Raw genomic sequence first — 19,221 nt, 5'->3', positions numbered from 1 at the left:
GATCGTTAAACGATAGATGTGGATCGCAACGATAGGTGTTTGGAAGAATGGGTTGACCTGTAAGGTTAACATACAAAACTCAAATTAGTATATATATATATATATATATATATATATATATATATATATATATATATATATATATATATATATATATATATATATATTAGGTCGGTTATAATAACTTGTCATCTTTAGATAGTAGTCGTACGTGTAAGTAGAGGTTGACAAAAACATGGCATCTCTGGCATGTTTCCACCGTCTCCACCGCCAACTACCATGCTTTTGAGTGGGAGTCACTCCCTAAATGACAATGAGGACATTTCTAACTAACTTCATCACATAGAAAAAAAGAGATCTTTTTTTACCAAAGGTGCCAAATAAAGGTTCCACCCTCCCAAACCCCAACCTCGACGACAGTACGATCAAGTTGTCTAGAAATACTTAAAAGTCTAGGAAATTGTTATTTTATGGGCATAATGTCAACCCACAAATCGTCCCAGAAAGAGATGTGAGAATACCGGTTCACAATTTTCTCCTAATATTTTTCATAAACCAATTAGAGGAATCTTCTACTTTAGTTTCGTACCCTAATTTTGTCTGACTTTTTAAAACCTTTTCATTTTTGCATTTATTTAGTTTTATTTCTTTATTTTAAACAAATTTGTTTTGTGTTCATTTTGCCTTTATTTTTAGGGTAATACTAACTTGTGTCCTTGAGGCACATGTTAAAAAATCTATTAATAAAAAAATTGTATTGAAAAAAAGTAATAAAATCATTACTTATAAACTTGTATTAAATTCAAAGCACAATTTTCAATAAATTTTTACTATATTTATCTCTTAACTTATGCATTAGCATAAGTTAGCAGTACCCTTATTTTTATTTGTTTCTTTTATTTTAAAAAATATTACTTTATATTTTATTTAGTATTTATTTGACAAAATAAAAAATAATAAAAATATGTGAATATGATATTGATTCTATTCATTTTTAACGAAATATTTTTTTTTATGATTTTTCACTTTTAAAAATTCAAAGAAAAGAATATTTGTCTTAGTCATTTATTTTGTTAATTATTAAAAATCACAAAAATATTTGAAAAAAAAAAGTATTTGTTTTAGTCACTTATTTTGTTAATCATAAAAAGTCACAAAAATAACTTTTTTAGTCATTTATTTTGTTAATCATAAAAAAAATCACAAAAATATTTATTTTTAGTCATTTATTTTGAGTTTTCATTTTTGTCATAAAAAACACAATATATTTGTTAGTCATATATTTAGATTTTTTATTTTAGTCATAAAAAATCACAACAAAATATTTGATATCCATTTATTTCGATTTTTCATTTTAGTCATAAAAAATCACAAAAGTATATTTGTTATATAAATAGAATCCCAATTTTATGGAAACTATATTTGATTATGGCAAGGATCATATCAGATCAAATCATACAAAAATCAAATATTTGATTTAGTCTTTGATTATTTAGATTTTATCATGTATTATTTGATTCAATCTCCAATTATGTTCATATTTGGTCTCTAAGATTCAATTATAAATACATTGGTCTCTAGGATTCAACTATAAATACAGTCACAAAACACGATGAAAAAGGACACAACAAATCAGTTCCAAAAAGCCAAGAAATAGTCACAAATACCTCTCTCTCTCTCTCTCTCTCTCTCTCTCTCTCTCTCTCTCTCTCTCTCTCTCTCTCTCTCTCTCTCTCTCTCTCTCTCTCTCTCTCTCTCTCTCTCTCTCTCTCTCTCTCTCTCTCTCTCTCTCTCTCCGTATATCTTTTTTTAAAAAATCTTTATCATCGTCATCTTCTCCCTCCTTCCATCACATAAACCACCACATGCACACTATCTTAATCGTCACTTTCATCTTCTTCAATGACAAATACCACCACATAACAACTTATATTTTAAACACAATGCCATATACATACAAACACACCAAATAAAGCAAAAATAACATAGTAACAAAAAGATGACTAAGAAAAAGGAAGAACTCGTCGGAAACGTGAATTCATTGGAAAATGTGAAACCGGCCACCCCCAAGTGAATCTAACTAAAATATGTCCACTGAATGCATCGCACACTCGGAGGTACAACAGAGTCGCCACCGGACTTTATTTATCCCAAAAGAGGGAAGAGAAAACATCGAGAAAACCCAAGGGGAAAAAGAAACACAGAGAAATAGGTAAGGAAATTGGTTATGCAAGGGGGAGGTATTAGTACCCTTCATATACATGGTACTCCATGAGAACCATCTTAAATGCTCTTGCTTGGATGGGTGTTGCTATCTTCATGTACCTACAAAATAGAAAAGGGTTAGAAAAAAGGGTGCTCGAGGAGGATTGGGGCTCTCATGCCTACGTATTCTCATAGTCCAATGAGAAAGTCAGAGCCTCGTAGTTTGGAGAACCATAGAGAGAATTGGGGGAGAAATAAAAGTGCTCGCCAAGGATTCACATCATTGTGCCTACGTATACTTATAGTGCAATGAGAAAGTAAGAGTTTCGTAGTTCGGAGGACAAAGACTGAGAAAAAGATAAGATTAGGGGATGGTGTTTAAACCAAAAGAAAGGATGGGGGTTAACCATAAAGGTATGTCCCAAAATAAAAATAATTGCAATGGTGTTTAAACCAACAGAAAGGAAACTTTTCAAAGTCAGAGACTGACATGACAAGGGTCTTACTAAAGCACTGGATCTAACATGATAAGGAAGGAAAGCAGGAACTTATCAAAGTTGGAGACTCACATGACAAGGGTTTTACCAAAGCACTAGGTCTAACATAGTAAAGGAAAGGTGTTTAAACCAAAAAAGGGGAATAACCATAAAGGCGTAAACCCAGGGAATAACCAATAAGGTGTCAACTCTAAAAGGAAATTGTAAGGGTATTTAAACCAACATGATGGAATAACCATAAAGGTGTCAACCCAGGGAATAACCATAGAAGTGTCAACCCTAAAAAGGAAAAGAGTGGGGATAACAATCAAGGTGTCAACCCAGAGAATAATGATGAAAGGTGTAAACCCTAAAAGGAAAAGATTGCAATGGTGTTTAAAGCAAAAAGATCTGAAGAGAGGAGCCACAAGGGCCAGAGGCAGACTTGATAGTGAACTAACTAGAATTGCACTAAAGTCTATGAATAGATACAAATACTATGAGAAATTGGGCCATTCGTCCCGTACTCAGAGATATTATAGACAGGTGTAGGGAAGATCCCCTATCATAATTCTCTATTGCTTAAGGCTCATGGCAAGCAAGCCTAGTCAATGACTGTCAAGTTGTTGGAGCAGGGTCCCAAAGGTGATAGTGAAGATGAGTCAGATGAATGACTGTTGATGGAAACTGTAATCCACTAGGGGGCTTGAACTTGTTGAGAGGCTGATGCTTCAAAGTGACAGAGGCAAGTCATATCAAGTGACCAAGGGACTTATGGTCACTTGACAAGGACAAAGGGAAATGTAATAGGTGAAAGGGATTTAATAGATCAAATGTGAATTTTATCAATAGATACAAATACTATGAGAAATTGGGACATCAGTCCCGTACTTAGAGATATTCTAGACAAGTGTGGGGAAGATCTCCTATCATCATTCTCTATTGCTTAAGGCTCATGGAAAACAAGCCTAGTCAATGACTGACAAGTTGTTGGAGCAGGGTCCCAAAGATGATAGTGAAGATGAGTCAGATGAATGACTGCTGATGGAAACTGTAATCCACTAGGGGGCTTGAACTTGTTGAGAGGTTGATACTTCAAAGTGACCGAGGCAAGTCCTATCAAGTGACCAAGGGACTTATGGTCACTTGACAAGGACAAAGCTAAATGTAATAGGTGAAAGGGATTTAATAGATAAAATGTGAATTCGATCAAGCCAAATCAGGAGAATAGGATTAATGAACAAACAAAGATGCATGAACATACAAAGTTATCCTAGGGTCTCATTGTTAGGTAGCCCAAGAGAAAGTCATGTGGGTTCAAAGTGTATTGTCTTAGGTCTCGTTGTTAGGTAGCCCAAGAGAAAGCCATGTGTGTGTATGAGTGTGCTAATCCTAAGTATATTAATACAAGAGTTAATAGTCATAAAACAAATGAGACTAACACACAAACCAAAGGTTGAACAAAAAAAAAGCCAAAGTGTCCACAAGGTCTCAGGGTCCAAGATCACTCCAAGTCAAGCAAAGGGCATAAATCCTAAGTCAAAGTCCAAAAGGTCTTCAATACTTCAGATCAAGCATAGGATTAGGATTAGGTCCAAGTTACTTTATCATGTTTTGATTCATTCAGATTAATAAGCAAATAACCAAAGAAGATAAGAGCAACAAATGAATATGGTAAGATGAAGTGATATGATGATAGTGAAACATGACATTAAAGTGAATTAAGTAAATGAAATAAACTTAAATGACTTGAATTAAATGACAATAGAGTAAATGGAAATAAGGTAAAGAGCCAGATTAATGTTAAAGGTTAGTGGTTAGTTAATGATATCGGGACAATGACAATGTATGTGTCAGACAAATTAGAGAATTAACACAAAGTTAATCTCAAACTCCAATGTCACAAAATGAGCAAAGAAAAGGAATGAGATGAAGATGGAATAAGTGAAAGAGAAAATCAAGCCAATTACATGGGATCATTCTATCCTCAAATCAAAGGACTCAAAATATGGTGCATCGAGAGTTAACATATCATTGATGCAAAGTATTGAAGATGATTCACAATCATCTATCAACAGTTTTGGATCAAAGAAGATTGCTCAACCTCAAGTCCATCTATCAATGATTTGAGATGAGGAAGAACACATCAATCAAGCAATCAAGGCAACTCAAAATAACAAGGGATCGACAAAAAATGAATTAAAAATGATTTAATATTGATTAAAAAAAGAAAAAAGAAAATAAAAAATCTCAAAGAGAGGTCAAAGCATGAAATAAAAGTCTAATAAAAATATGGAAGGTCAATAAAAAAATGAGAAGTTTGACCTCAAAAGTTGGGGTAAAAAAGATTTTAAAAATGATTAAAATAAAAATACAAAAAGAAAATTAAATCAAAAATAAAAGAAAATACGAAATAAATGCCAAAATAACTTTAAAAAAATGCAAAAAATGGCATGAGGTAGAAAATATTTTTATGGAATAACGGAAAAAAATGGATAAAAAAAATAACAAGGGAACTATTTTTAATGAATTTTAGAAGAAAATGAAATAATATGAAAATAAAAGAAATTAAAATAATTTGAATGCAACAACTAGGTTAGTTGGCGCGCGCTGATTGGATAGAGGATTAAAATTTCCCTCTGAAGCGCATCCATGACTTCATCTTCAACCTCCGTGTGGTTGATTTTGCAACATCATGAACTCGTGTTTTTAACATGAATCAAACATGGATTCAGATGTGAAGCACTTCATCGTTCATGCCTCCCTGCATCAGAGCAATTGATTTGCTCTGAGCAGGGATAATTTGCCCATAAAATTGAAGAGCCCTAGTTCTTCAAAGTAAAATTAAATAGTTAATATCAAAAATAAATGACAAATAGGTTAGAGCTTTTGATCAGTGGAACCTCACGAAGAGAATAGTATCTTGTTTGCTTGAAATGGTAACTCGTGTCTACCTTCTCGATTGAAGCATCAGAAGTCAACAATGGTGGATCCGAAAGAAAGTTTGTAGAAGGATTCAAACCAAATAAAAGCGTCAAACACCTTTAGAGGATGTTGATGAAGGATTCTAGGCAGAGAATTGGAAGGAAAATAACTCGAATCGAAAAAGAGAGTAATTGGTTTTGGGAGGTATCGGGCTTCAATGGTGGCAGGGTTTCTTTGGATTTCAAAGCTTGAAAATGAATGAAATAGCTTCCACTATTTATAGGGAATGGAATAGAATCCAAACATGTGTGGAATTGGCTCGAATTTATGTGAATTGAATGGGAACTTTTCAGATCCTGAGCGTGTGAAAGTTTGAAGCAAAACTCGTGCATTTGGAGTTTTTCAGGTCGTTTCAAGTTGTCTTCAGATGCGTTTAGTCATGGGTAATTGGTTTGCACGTGTGAAAAGTGTTCCCAAAGTGTTTTATGCAAGTTTCAACATTATAGGTCATGGACCAAAACAGAGTTGGATCACCAAGTTCAAGCTTAGGACAAATTCAATCCACTCATGCATTTTGTGATTTTCTTTAAGCCAAATGTCCACTTAATGGAGTATAATAAGATACAAAAAGAATCAACCCAAGAGTAGATTATAGGTGAAAGTTGTGGGATTGTGAAGTTGAGGTCGTGACCTGAAAAATGGACTAGGCAAATGGTTAAGTACCTTGCAACATGCTAGGTCATATTGAGGTTCAATGTTCATGATGCCATAACTTTTAATTCCCTCATGCATTTTGAGCCAAACTTGGGCCAAATGATCTTTGTCATAATCTTAACATAATTCAAAAGGAATGAGGTCAAAAGGATAATTGAGGTGAAAATGGAAAGGGTAGAAAGTAGGGGTCATGGCAAGGCTTTGGCCTATTTTGGCAACTTGGTCCTTTGTACAAATGAGGTCCTTAATGGATGATTAATGTTTAAACCTTGAATCAAAGTTATAGAGGATCCCAAAAGGCACATTTGGATCAAAGAAACACGGCATTTGGATAAAAATTGAAGAAGTTATGGAGCTTGGACCAAAAGTAGGGCATACTTGCAAATTAGGTCGCCACATTTGCACACCTTTTGCACACTTGATATTTTCTTGCATTTCAATCCATGATGATGATGTAATAAGAAACTCTTCAAATGAAAACTAATAAAATGCCAGAGATTTGTGTGTGTTTTTGTGTTTAAAAGATGTTTGATAAAATAGAGTGTGGGGAGGAGAAAATAATTCATTGATTATATTTTTGTGTTTAACAAGACCTTCAGTCTTCTGCCTATGTACCAACATAAAAATGAGGGATCAAAACGCCGTAGTTTGTGGTAAAAATTTAAAAGAAGTTGGTGAATTGCTTTTAATCAAAAGTTTAATAAGAAAAGGGCACAAAAGGACAAAAATTTAAATGGGGTTGTTAGTTCTTTTTGTCTTTTTAAATTTAAGTCAATATGGTTAAGTTTACTTACAAGTTTGATTAAAGAAAAGAAGTTCAAATTTCAATGGCATAAGGCCAAAGTTTCTAATCATTAAAACATGTCTAAGTTTGAATTCACAAACAAAGAAAGTTTTTGAAAAGAGGGAGAGATTTTGAAAGTAAATATGTGGGAGGAGATGAAGAGACTACCCTAGGCAAAAATTAAAAGTTAAGAGTTGAAAAGATCTGACCAATGGGATGCAATTCAACAGACAAGAATGTCATATAGAAACTCATTTTCCTTTGGACTTTAATCAAGCAAGAAGCAACAAGCAATGAGCAATATCCAGACATCATGAAGATCAAGGCATCAAATAAAGATATCCACATCCAAGCAAGCACTCCAGTAGCTAGCAGTCTTCATTATCTTCCAATGTATCAGATGAAATATTCCTTGGTCAACTCAGAACAAAACATCAAACATAGACAATAATAATAATCAAAATAACAATTAAGCACAAAGACAGAGTAACAAATGAATCAAGGACACTCAAGGTCTTGCATCAGATGAGGGCACATTTAATGATAACTCAGTCTCAGATGTTGGCATTGGTCAAGTCCTTTAGCATAGGGAGGGCTGCCTAATTCTAAGTCCAAAAGTTCAGATCAAGTTCCAACAGTCCACCAAATGTTTTTTTTACGATTTTTCTTGTTATTAAATGTTTTAAGGTCCTAAGACTACAAAAAAAAAACAAAAGCAAACAAACAATATATACAATCACAAGATATGGCTCAAATGAGCAAAGTGAAAATGGCTTGAAACATAAACAAGTTATATGAGATGTAAATGACAATGAATGATAAAGGACTAAAATTTAAATTGCATAAAGTAAATGACTTGAAAGTAAAGCAATATTAATAAGAGTTAGTCAAAGGTTAGTCAAATATTAGTGTTGAGTTTTAATTGATTAAGTCATTCTTTGGAGAACACTCAACCATTCATTCACAAGTATGAAGCCTTGAACCAAGACATCTTCCATGAGAAGGGCTCCAACTTGGATAATTCAATAAGTATGCCACTAGCTCCCATGAAAGGAAAAAAGGTCAAGTCTCCACACAATGCCATGAATAATGGGAGACTTACAATCTCACTTACTAGAATGTTATGCCTTGAGAGTCAAATTTAGATCTATGTTAAGCAATCGTAATTGGACTTATGTAGAAGTCACAACTATCTAAGGTCGGACAATAAAAATATAGGTGTTAATGCATGTTAGATACTTGGTACAAAGAAACAAACTCCTAAAATATACCACACACTAAAAGAAAATGGGAGGGACCTATCTCAATCATACTTGTATTGATTCATCTGACACAAGGTCATTGATGAATCCATTAGCATTTAGACATTAGAGATTTTATTGGTCAAATGAGGAAAATGGGGATGAATGGGAATGGAGATGAAGAGAGAGGGGGAAATAGAAACACAAATTGACCATGAGAGGAATTCCATCTGATCAAAACCATTCATTTATTTTGGGAGATGAAATGTACATTTCATCAATCCCCTAAGTCCAATGGTTTTGATCAAACAAAAGTTAAATCAACCATGACCAAGGCCAAACAGAAATTCAAACATCACAAGACCATAAAAATGACTCAACATAATTTTAAACATTTAATCAATTAAAAATAAATTTAAAAATGAATAAAAATGCAAATTAATTTGGATAAAACCTCAAATCCCTTCAAAACACCAAATAAATGGCCAAGGGATTTATCTTAGGTCAAACAAGGTCAAAGGACCTTAGACAAAAAAATTCATAATTTTTGGTAAGTCAGAAGTATTTTTAAACAATTAAAAATATGCACAAAAACATTTAATTCATGAAAAATACCAAAATTAATCCAAAACATAATTTTAATTCAGAATATGGAAGAGAAACATATTTAAAGATTTTTGGTGAATTTTTTTTGGATTAAGAATGAAATTTCTATGAATTAAATAATATAAGGCTATCAAATGAAATTTCAGAAAATACAAAAAACAAACAAGGGCCATCAGATCTCCCTCATTAATTGAGGTGGCAGATTTGATGACCATGCGCATGGGGAACACAATGCACCAAGGTCAATGCGCTGTAAATAGAGTCAAACAAATCAAAGGCCCTGATTATAACATTTAAGCATGATTAAATGGTTGGGAGGGCGCCAACGCACCACCGGAGCCCTAGCTCCGGTCTTCTTCTCCGGTGGACCTCACCGGACTAGTCCACCACAAACCACCACGAAAATGAAAAGTGAGGATATGGTTTTAAAGAAAAAATGCTCAGGAGCACGAATCTGACCTCCATTTCTTCCAATTCCAAGTATATTGAAAGATACATGGATTCGAAATTTGAGATTCATGATCTGAGTTGCTTCAATTTGATCTCAAAGCAACTCAATTTTGTTGCCTACATTGGTTGGACTTCAGCAAACCAAAAATTAATCAAAATAATTGAGAAATGAGGGAGAATCGAAGAAGAGAAATTTCTGAAATTTCACCTTCAGGAAGCTTCAATTCAGCTTGATCTTGCTTCCAATTTGGCTTGGCTTGACTCTAGAAGCTTGCAGGAAGTGAAATGGATCAAAGAGAGGCTCAGATTCTTGGAGTTTCAATCTCAAAATAGAAGGAGATTTAAAACTCGATTTCAAATGAAATATTCAAATTTATCCTTTAATGGAGGTTAGGGATGCAATGGTTTAAAGCTTGGGCAAGCAGAGATCCCCATTCTGATCACCAAGGCCATGTATATATAGCATAGCAAGTTGCTTTTCACACACTTTCATTTTTTGCCAAAATTAGCAAGTTTGCTTGCATGGATGCATGGGCCTGTACAAGGCCCAATTCATGATGCCAAATGATCCAACATTCTATGCTAATCAACCTGAAATGATATCACATGGTCATGCATTATGGAAATGAATTTTGAACATAGATCTTACCAAATGAAGCCTTGTAAACAACCCATGCGCAAGTCCTTCAAATCTTGTCCAAATGAAGTGATCTTAGACTTTTTGGAAAGGTGACATCATGGGGAACAACCTTTATGTTTAACACTTTTCCATTTGAAGCTTTGATCATGATGAATTTTGAGGTGTAAGTTTGAGAAATCAAATATATTTGAAATTTTTCTAAGTACCAAGTCAAATGACCACTTCTTCCACCTTGAATAACTTTTGCTATGTGCTTCAAATGGAAACAGCTCCTTCATTAAAGTTGTATCTCTTTCATTCTTATTCAATTTGGTCAAAAGTTTGACCCCATTTGGATTTTTCATGAGGGAATTATGCATTTTAGAAGTTGATGAAAATTGCTTATTCAATGGTAATGGCCCAAAATGACCTATAATGTTTCCTCTTGGCACATGCCTTTGCAAGTTGAATTTGACATTTCTAAAATAATAAAAGTTGGATAGGACATATTGAAATTGATCATGAAACTTTTATGGCCTTCATATTTTAAAAATTGAGCAATTTATTGAAGGAGAAAAACGATCCAAAATGCAGCGGAATTTAAAAAAAAATCTCCTTTAGTGATCCTTACGAATGGGCATGATCAGTGATAGAATCGTTACCTCTTGTGGCGATTGAAACCTTTGATGCAAATCTATGAAGCGATCACGAAAGTTGAATGGTGACAACGCCTCTACTCGGTCCACACGAACGGATTCCTTCAATCTCAGTGCTAGCTGCTACGAATGAAGACTTTGAGTGAGAGAGAGAAAGAGAGAAACAGAATTGCAACTGCACAAATGCTTCTGCACAAGGGTTCTATTTATAGAACCACTTGTGTGGACTGAAAGCTAAAATGCCCACTTAAGTGTATGTGGCCCATATCTTATAATATGCCAAAATCACTTAAGCGTGTGGTACCTTACCATATTTCGTATTCTACTTAAGTACACCGTATCTTACGATGTTCTACAATTCACTTAAGTGCACCGTACCTTACGGTGTTCCTTAGTTACTTTATCTCTCATCAATCCGTCATTTTGTGTGTGACCCTATAGGTTTTCGCGACATTGGAAATTATATGAAATCACGTATTTAACATAATAGATAGTGAGCGCTATCTAGCAACACATCACTGCTACCCAAGACACGAAAATGTCATGTGATCTGACAAATCCTTTTGTAATAATACTTATGTGTATAATTACCATTTTACCCTTATGTCTATATTGAACACAAGGCATAGACCATGTCATCCTTGTCCGGTTCAATATTGGGCCCATAGACATTTATCCTGTTACATAGGATGCACAAATTCCATCTAGGTCACTCATGTCCCTCACATTGCTTCGTGGAGTACCCATCAACTGTCTTTATGGTCATTCAGTTACTGACAATGTTTGATCAGCAATAAGGTACTCGACTCTACATCTAGGGTACATATTGGTTTCAGGTCAAAGGGTGGTATACACCATTATCACCATGAGAATAACTTACGACACTTAGCATAACATTCTATATAGTATTCTCATAGCGGGTCAATCAGGTATAAATATTACTCTTAATATTCATACTTATGTTTAAGACTTGATAACTCCTTATCCATGATCCATGAGATGTGATCATCAGTCTATATATATAATAGTCTTAATGCTTTAATGTTATCCCACTACACAATAAAGCTCGACTACGGATACTTTAAGAATAGTGTCCTTATGTTTAATGGGATCTCATGATTAAGTCACACTTGATACATTAAACAGACTAGCTATTCTAGGGACTTTATTAAATAAACATAATAAAGAAAAAGAATTTTATTATTAATAAATAGTTCGATACAAGTACCAAAAGTATTGGCCTCTAGGGCTTACACCAACAATTATGGTTCTTGGAAGTTGACCTCCTAACTAGGGCACAAACAAAATGACCTATAATATTTCACCATAAAAAATGACTTTCCAAGAAAAAATAGCTCTTGATGATAACATGAAATTTATTTGGAATATCATAAGGAGTAACTTTTATTTTGGAATCATTTTCATATGAGAAAAATTATAGGAGATAGGGTCTAGGGAACCTCAGTTTTGACCAGTTGACTTTCTTTGGTCATCCTCTTTGAACCAACTTGCAAACTTGAAGTTATCTTGATCTTTGGGACTCATGAAGGATAATATATGTATAAGATGATGTATGATGAATTATAAATTGAAATATTTGATCAAATGGTGAAGAAACTTGCTGAGGAAGTCACATAAGATACCTAGATGAATTAGGGCTTCCAAGGCAAACAAGCTTCAAACTCTTGATGAATTCTTGATCAAAATGATATGTAAAGGTCATGGGGATCCATATATGGTGTCTAGAGTCGATGTGAACCATCTATTGATTAGTCTCCTTGCATTGAGGGTCTCAAACCCTAGATGTGAGCTTGATGGAGCATAGGTGAACACAAACACTACCTACAAAAGAAGTAAACTATATATTGACATATTTTTGGTATTTTGGTTAGTAAATAATGAAAAACAAAGTATGATACAATCAAATATGCTTGGTGATCTCTCCCAATGCAAACCTAATGGACAAGGGGTAAGGAGGATTCCAAGGTGTGATCCCAAATCCAATGCATATGATGAGATAGCATGAGGGATCTTAGGGTTAAAATTGGGGTCTTACAACTGCCCCTATTTAAGGACATTCTAACAGAGGATGTGAAGGTTAAAATCTTCATATCAACTCAGTAGAATGAACTTATATAACAACATATATAGACAAATTTTAGTCCCTAAGAGACCTCATGATGCATATGATATGTATGTAAAAACAATCTTTGTAGGGAATAAATTACCACAAAGGAAAAAAATCCGGAGAGACTGAAAGTCCATAGGAGCATAATGTATTCCATAAGGAAAACTCACTAGGGAGACAAAGACTCTAGGGATAAAAGTTGCACGTAGACTAGGCTATGACTTGAAAACTGTTGGAGACACAAGGGGAATTCCCATGAAAATAAATCAATGGAAAGACTCGGTCTAGGGAACCAGGAAAATTTGCAGGAGAAGTGGGTAGATCAGAACAAAGCTGAAATACTCGAATTAAATAGGAAAAGATGATTCTACTGAGGAAACGTGCACTCAAACTCAACTAGGGAAGAATGAACTTCAATACAGGAGTACAAGAGATATATTGTCTATTACCGGTTACTGGCTAGAAAGATAATATACTCTAACAGAGGGTCATCCATTACCGGTTAGGGTAAACATATCAAGCATGACTCGCTGAGGAAAAAGAGGTGTATTCATTACCGGGTACTGGGTAAGAATAACCTACTGGGGAGAAAACTCAAATAGGATTTATAACTACTGGTTACTGGGTAGAAGACCAAAAAGAGAGTATCTGTCACTTATTAAAGTGAACATATCAAGGATAAACTCAAAGGAAGAATATCCGTCATTGGTTATGATAAACATATCAAGGATAGACTGCCTGGGAAAGAGGAAGAATATCCATTACCGGTTAGGGTAAACATATTAAGGATAAACTGTCGGGGAGAAATAGGAATTATATCTATCAGTTACTGGAAAGAATACCAAAGAGAGAATATTTGTCACTGGTTAGGATGAACATATCAAGGATAAACTCAGCAGGGGAAAGTAGGAATTACAACTACCGGTTACTGGGTAGAATACCGCGAAAATAGAGAGAATCTGTCACTGGTTAGAGTGAACATATCAAGGATTAACTCTGGGGGGGAAGTATGATTTATATCTACCAATTATTGGGTAGAAAACCACGAAGAAGAGAAAATATGTCACCGGTTCAAGTGAACATATCAAGGATAAACTCTCTGGGGGAATAAAAGTAGGGATTACAACTACCTTTTTACTGGGTAGAAAACCAAAGAAGGAAGAATATCTGTCACCGGTTAAGATGAACATATCAAGGATAGACTACCTGGGGAGACGTGAAAATGAATTCACTGGGGAAAACAACATAAGTATATTACATTTTTCCGGGTATTGGGCAAAAGTAAGGTACTCAAAAATCGAGAAGAATATTACCAGTTACTGGGTAAGAAACTTTCAGGGGACCAAAATATCTATCTAAGTAAAAACTATAAAGAAACGATCTAACAAAGACTCAACCCAAAGAGGATCTAACTCAAGGGGAGTGGATCCATCCAAATAATTAACTGGGGAGGAAACTGAAATAATAATCATCCACGAGGAAATAAATCGGTGGGGAATGGGAAATGTTAAACTCCTTCTGCCTAAAGGGGACTGACACTCTACAGTTGAAGGAGGACAAACACACCAAACCTACATGGGAAAATAATATCACTATAGCAGGGGATCAAAATAAGGGAATCAAATGCAATAAAATGCATAATGAAATATTTGATGTTATGTTTTATGTATGAATATGTATGTACATTATTATAATTATGCTGACAAAACAACACCAAGGATACAAATATCACATATTTGAATCATTGCTTCAACACTCGGCTAATTTCAACAAGATGGAAACACCAACTAGAGAAAACGCTAGGGATGAAAATAAGTCATCTAGCTCTGAATAACTCCACCCTGGCTGGGGAAAGAGAAAAGATATGCCGAGGATCCAAATTGTCAACTCTGAGGGGAATTTTAGGTCAACACCATATCAAATGGGAGACAACCTTGCAGAGGACAAAACCAAAATACTGCTCAGAATCCAAAACTTCTGAGAACGAGGGATCTTCGATATCTGAAGATGAACTCCGCCGAGGAATATAAGAGATAAAACTCTGCATGGGGATCTAAGCAAAATACTGAAGATGTTATGACCAAGATCGTTGCATCCCTTAAAATCATCAAATTCCCTTAGGAAATTGCGAAATAAACCAATCCCAAGGAAAGGATAATCGGATATGATGAATTGACAAAGTCATACAACACAAATATGCGAATGAAAACCTGAATAAAGGTTTCAGACCTTTGAAGTCACAAACTAGAGGATATCAAAAGGAGTATCCAAACTAATCATCAGTGTCGCAACGCGAAAAACAACCGGCGGAGAAAATACAGAGCCGCCACCGACGCTATTCATCCTATGACGGAAAGGGAGCGCAAGACTAACCTAAGAAAGGGAAAGGAACGGTCTTACGACCAGAGATTACAAGGTACAGGAGTCGGTTACGCAAGGGGAAGGTGTTAGCACCCCTCACGTCCGCCATACTCGACGGGATCCACGCTCAAAAGATAGCTCAAAGGGAAGGAAAGGGTTTCTGGTAAACTGCTCAAAGAAATTGCACAAACTGGAACAATAAACAGGTGAGGGAGAGAAAGAAGACGGAGGAAGTGGACTCGGAAGGATGTCGCATCCTGGGCCTACGTAGTTTGTTAGAAACAAACATCAGAGTCAACGTAGTTCGGGAAAGGGAGACATGCTCGCTAAGACATCGCGTCCTATGCCTACGTATCTTCTCTATCTAGAGGAGAATCAGAGCACTCGTAGCTCGGCTAACGCACGCCGAAACAAGACACTAAAAAGAGACGCTGAGACGTCAAAAGAAACACTCAAAAGGAAACGGACTGCCAATACATGGACCTACACCCGACTCCCAACAACAAAAAGGAAATAGAATGCCAATACATGGACTTACACCCGACTCCTAACAATAACAAACAGGAAACAGAATGCCAATACATGGACTTATACCTGACTCCCAATAATAGTCAACAAAAGGAAACAGAATGCCAATACATGGACTTATATCCGACTCCCAACAATAACAAACGCTAACCAGCGAACACCAAAGAAAAAGGTTATCAGAACGAACCCCAACAAAGTAACCAAATATCCAGAATAAACCCCCAATATGTATAACCAATCACCACAAACGAACCCCAAAGTGAACCCCAAGTGGTGACAACCGTCACAAAGATGAACCCCAAAGATGAACCCCAAAATGAATAACAATCATCATAAATGAACCCCGAGATGAACCCCAATATGAATGACAACCGTCATAAATGAACCCCAAAGATGAACCCCAATATGAATGACAACCGTCATAAATGAACCCCGAAATGAACCCCAAGTGAATAACAATCGTCACAAATGAACCCCGAGATGAACCCCAATATGTATCCCAAGCGAATAACAATCGTCACAAATGAACCCCCAAAGATGAACCCCAAATGATAACAATCATTACAGATGATCCCCAAATATGAATGACAACCGTCACAAATGAACCCCGAGATGAACCCCAAGTGAGTGACAATCGTCACAAATGAACCCCAATATGAACCCCAATATGAATAACAATCGTCACAAATGGACCCCAAAGATGAACCCCAAGTCAATACAGGTGAACCCCGAATGAGTGGCAAACATCTCAAATGAACCCCAAATATAACAGAAGAAATCCCCAAGGTATGAACATACCACAAACGCGCTGAACAGACGAATACTCACACCAAAGCAAAACAACAAAAAAGGTGAACAAACAGATACTCAACAAAAAAAAGGGTGAATAAACACACGAAAACAACACAGCAAAAAAAGAAAAAAGGTGCCCGAAGAGATTGCTCACAACCTCCTGCCTACGTATCTCATCTGGTATGAGAATCAGGGCGATGTAGTTCCCCTTACCAGGGGTAAAACTCTCTCCTAACCAGAGACCAGGGAAACAACAAACTAATAGGGAGACTAAGACTCGAGCCTAATAGTTGTCATGCAATCAACATCCCTAAGTTGAGGTCTCTAACAAGAACTTGACTCACTCTGGAAGCGAGTCAACTCAAGTCCAAACTCTCCATACGTTCAACTTCCTCAGAAGTCAATCGTACGACTCCTACAGAAAAGGAGATGAGAAGAGGAAAGCAAATAAACACCAACACAAGTGAACAAGCATCACACACTATATCCATACAAGAGTCTCAAATAATGGGTGGGCTTTAGTCAAGAGGGGTCATATCAACCTCGACAAACAAGCCAAACTGTAAGAGGTAATCTGGAGCTCTTAACCACTAACATTGAACGTCAGGGTGAGCAGATCAAAATGGTAATGAGGATGAGACCTCATAGCTCTTAACCCTGGCAAGGGTGAGCTCATGACACAGAGAGCGTGGGGATCCAGAAAGTGAGATCCTTTTCCACTTGACAGACTCTGGACAAAAGATCTAGGGCACATGTTCAGAAGCATCAGCACGTAGTGCGAGCATAAAGAACGACACACTGAATAACGGGGGATTGGCTGCTAATCCCTTTTATCCGTCAATTTCCTCTTCTCTTAGAGGTCTAATCAAATATAACATGCCTCTTCTTGGAGGTCTTTGGGCACAATCTTAAACAAACACAAACAGAGCCTCTGAAGGAGGACTTGCCAGCAAAATGCCTGCCAAAAAGGTAACAAGACTTCAGACTACATGGAGTAAGAAGCTAACTACCTGAGTGGTGTGTCAACCACAATCCAATGCTCAAGCAAGAGCTAAAGCAAGAAAGCAACTAAGGTACCTGTACAAAGACTAAACAGTCAGTACTTTAGTCATACAACCAGAAGACAAGCAATGAAACCCTCTAACAGTTACACAATCCAATGCATAAGTGCTCTGGCACTCAAACAAGCTCATGAGCTTACTACATCAATCAAAATCCTAAAAAACAAAAATAGGTAAGAACTGAAAGTATTTGTATCTCACATGGTGAGAACAACCCAATCATCAATGATGAGTATCCACCTAAAACAACAAAACAAAGTTAGTTTATGTACAAGACTCAAAACCTAACCAAATGACCAATCCAGGACCCATCCTCAAAAGGACCAGGATCAAATCAATGATCAAGTGCCTCAATTGGTTTATGTACTGTAATGACCAAAAAATATGCATAAAATGAACTTCCAACTTAGAAAATTCATATCAAATCAGAAATACATGCAATGACTTTGAAATTTTTTGTATAAGTTCCTTATACCATGAATGCTCAATATGCAAAAGATCAAATCCAGAATGATGCAAATGCTATGTGAACAAAAATGCACCAATTCAATGCCAAAAATGTGACACAAATTGTCACATTTTTCTCTATGTGTCAAAAATGATGATAACATGTGAGAAAAATTCCAAACCAGTGATCAAAAATTCATGTCATGTATGAATGTAATGTATGCAAAAAATTGGATCAAAAAGCTCAACATTGAGGATTTCACAATGCATTGAAGGCAATAGGTCAATTTAGCACCACATTCATTCAAAAATATCCACATAAAAATCCAGACATCAAAAATTCATGAATTTAACACCATAAAAAAGTAGACATCAATACAAAACTATGAAAAAAAATTGGGACTCAATTGGACAATTTTTGTATTTTTTATGAATTTTACAAAATGACCAAAATAATGGAGAAATCAAATGGAAATGGAGGGAAATAAAATGTTTGAATAAACTCAGAAAAATCATCAGCCCTCAGATATGGCGTGCGTTGGAGATCAACGCTCCACATTCAAAACATGAAAAGCACCGTTTCATTAGACGACTCAGCATCCCACTCAGCGGTCCATGCACGCGTGGCTTCGGTTAAAGGAATCGCATCCAATCAATCATCCACGCATGAACCACATGGCATACACATCAGCCAAAACCCTAGCACACGCAAACGCCGAAACAGCTCCAGTTGTCTTCTCCGATGAACTCCCGGTGGCTCCCACGGCGGCGCCACCACAAAAATTTCCAGAAATTCCTCAAACCACCACCGTTCCACTCGGTTTTTCACGTAGGTTCCAAATCTCACATTAGATTTTCCTAATTCCTCATAGTTTTGGCAAATCGAAGACAATAAGTTTCTTGATCCAAACTTCCAGTCAATGTAACATCCTCAATTCTCACTCAAACTCAAATCTAATCATATATTCGTGATCTACTCATCAATCTCTACAGTTCTATAACCTAAAAACAGCAAAAGGAGAGGATGAAATTTGAGTCACCTTGAAATGGAGCTTTCTGTACACGCGTTCTCACAGGCTCAGATACTCCAGATCAACTTCTATGAACTTCCTTTGAAGCTTTGTGCAAAAATCAATGGCTGAAACCTCTAGAATGTGCTTCAATTTTCAAATTCCATCATCATGATAATGCACATGAACTGCTCGAAATCTTGATGAATTGCACCAAA

The sequence above is a fragment of the Lathyrus oleraceus genome, chromosome 1 (genome assembly GCF_024323335.1).
Source record: "Lathyrus oleraceus cultivar Zhongwan6 chromosome 1, CAAS_Psat_ZW6_1.0, whole genome shotgun sequence".
Taxonomy (NCBI): domain Eukaryota; kingdom Viridiplantae; phylum Streptophyta; class Magnoliopsida; order Fabales; family Fabaceae; genus Lathyrus; species Lathyrus oleraceus.
This window is presented reverse-complemented; position numbering follows the sequence as displayed.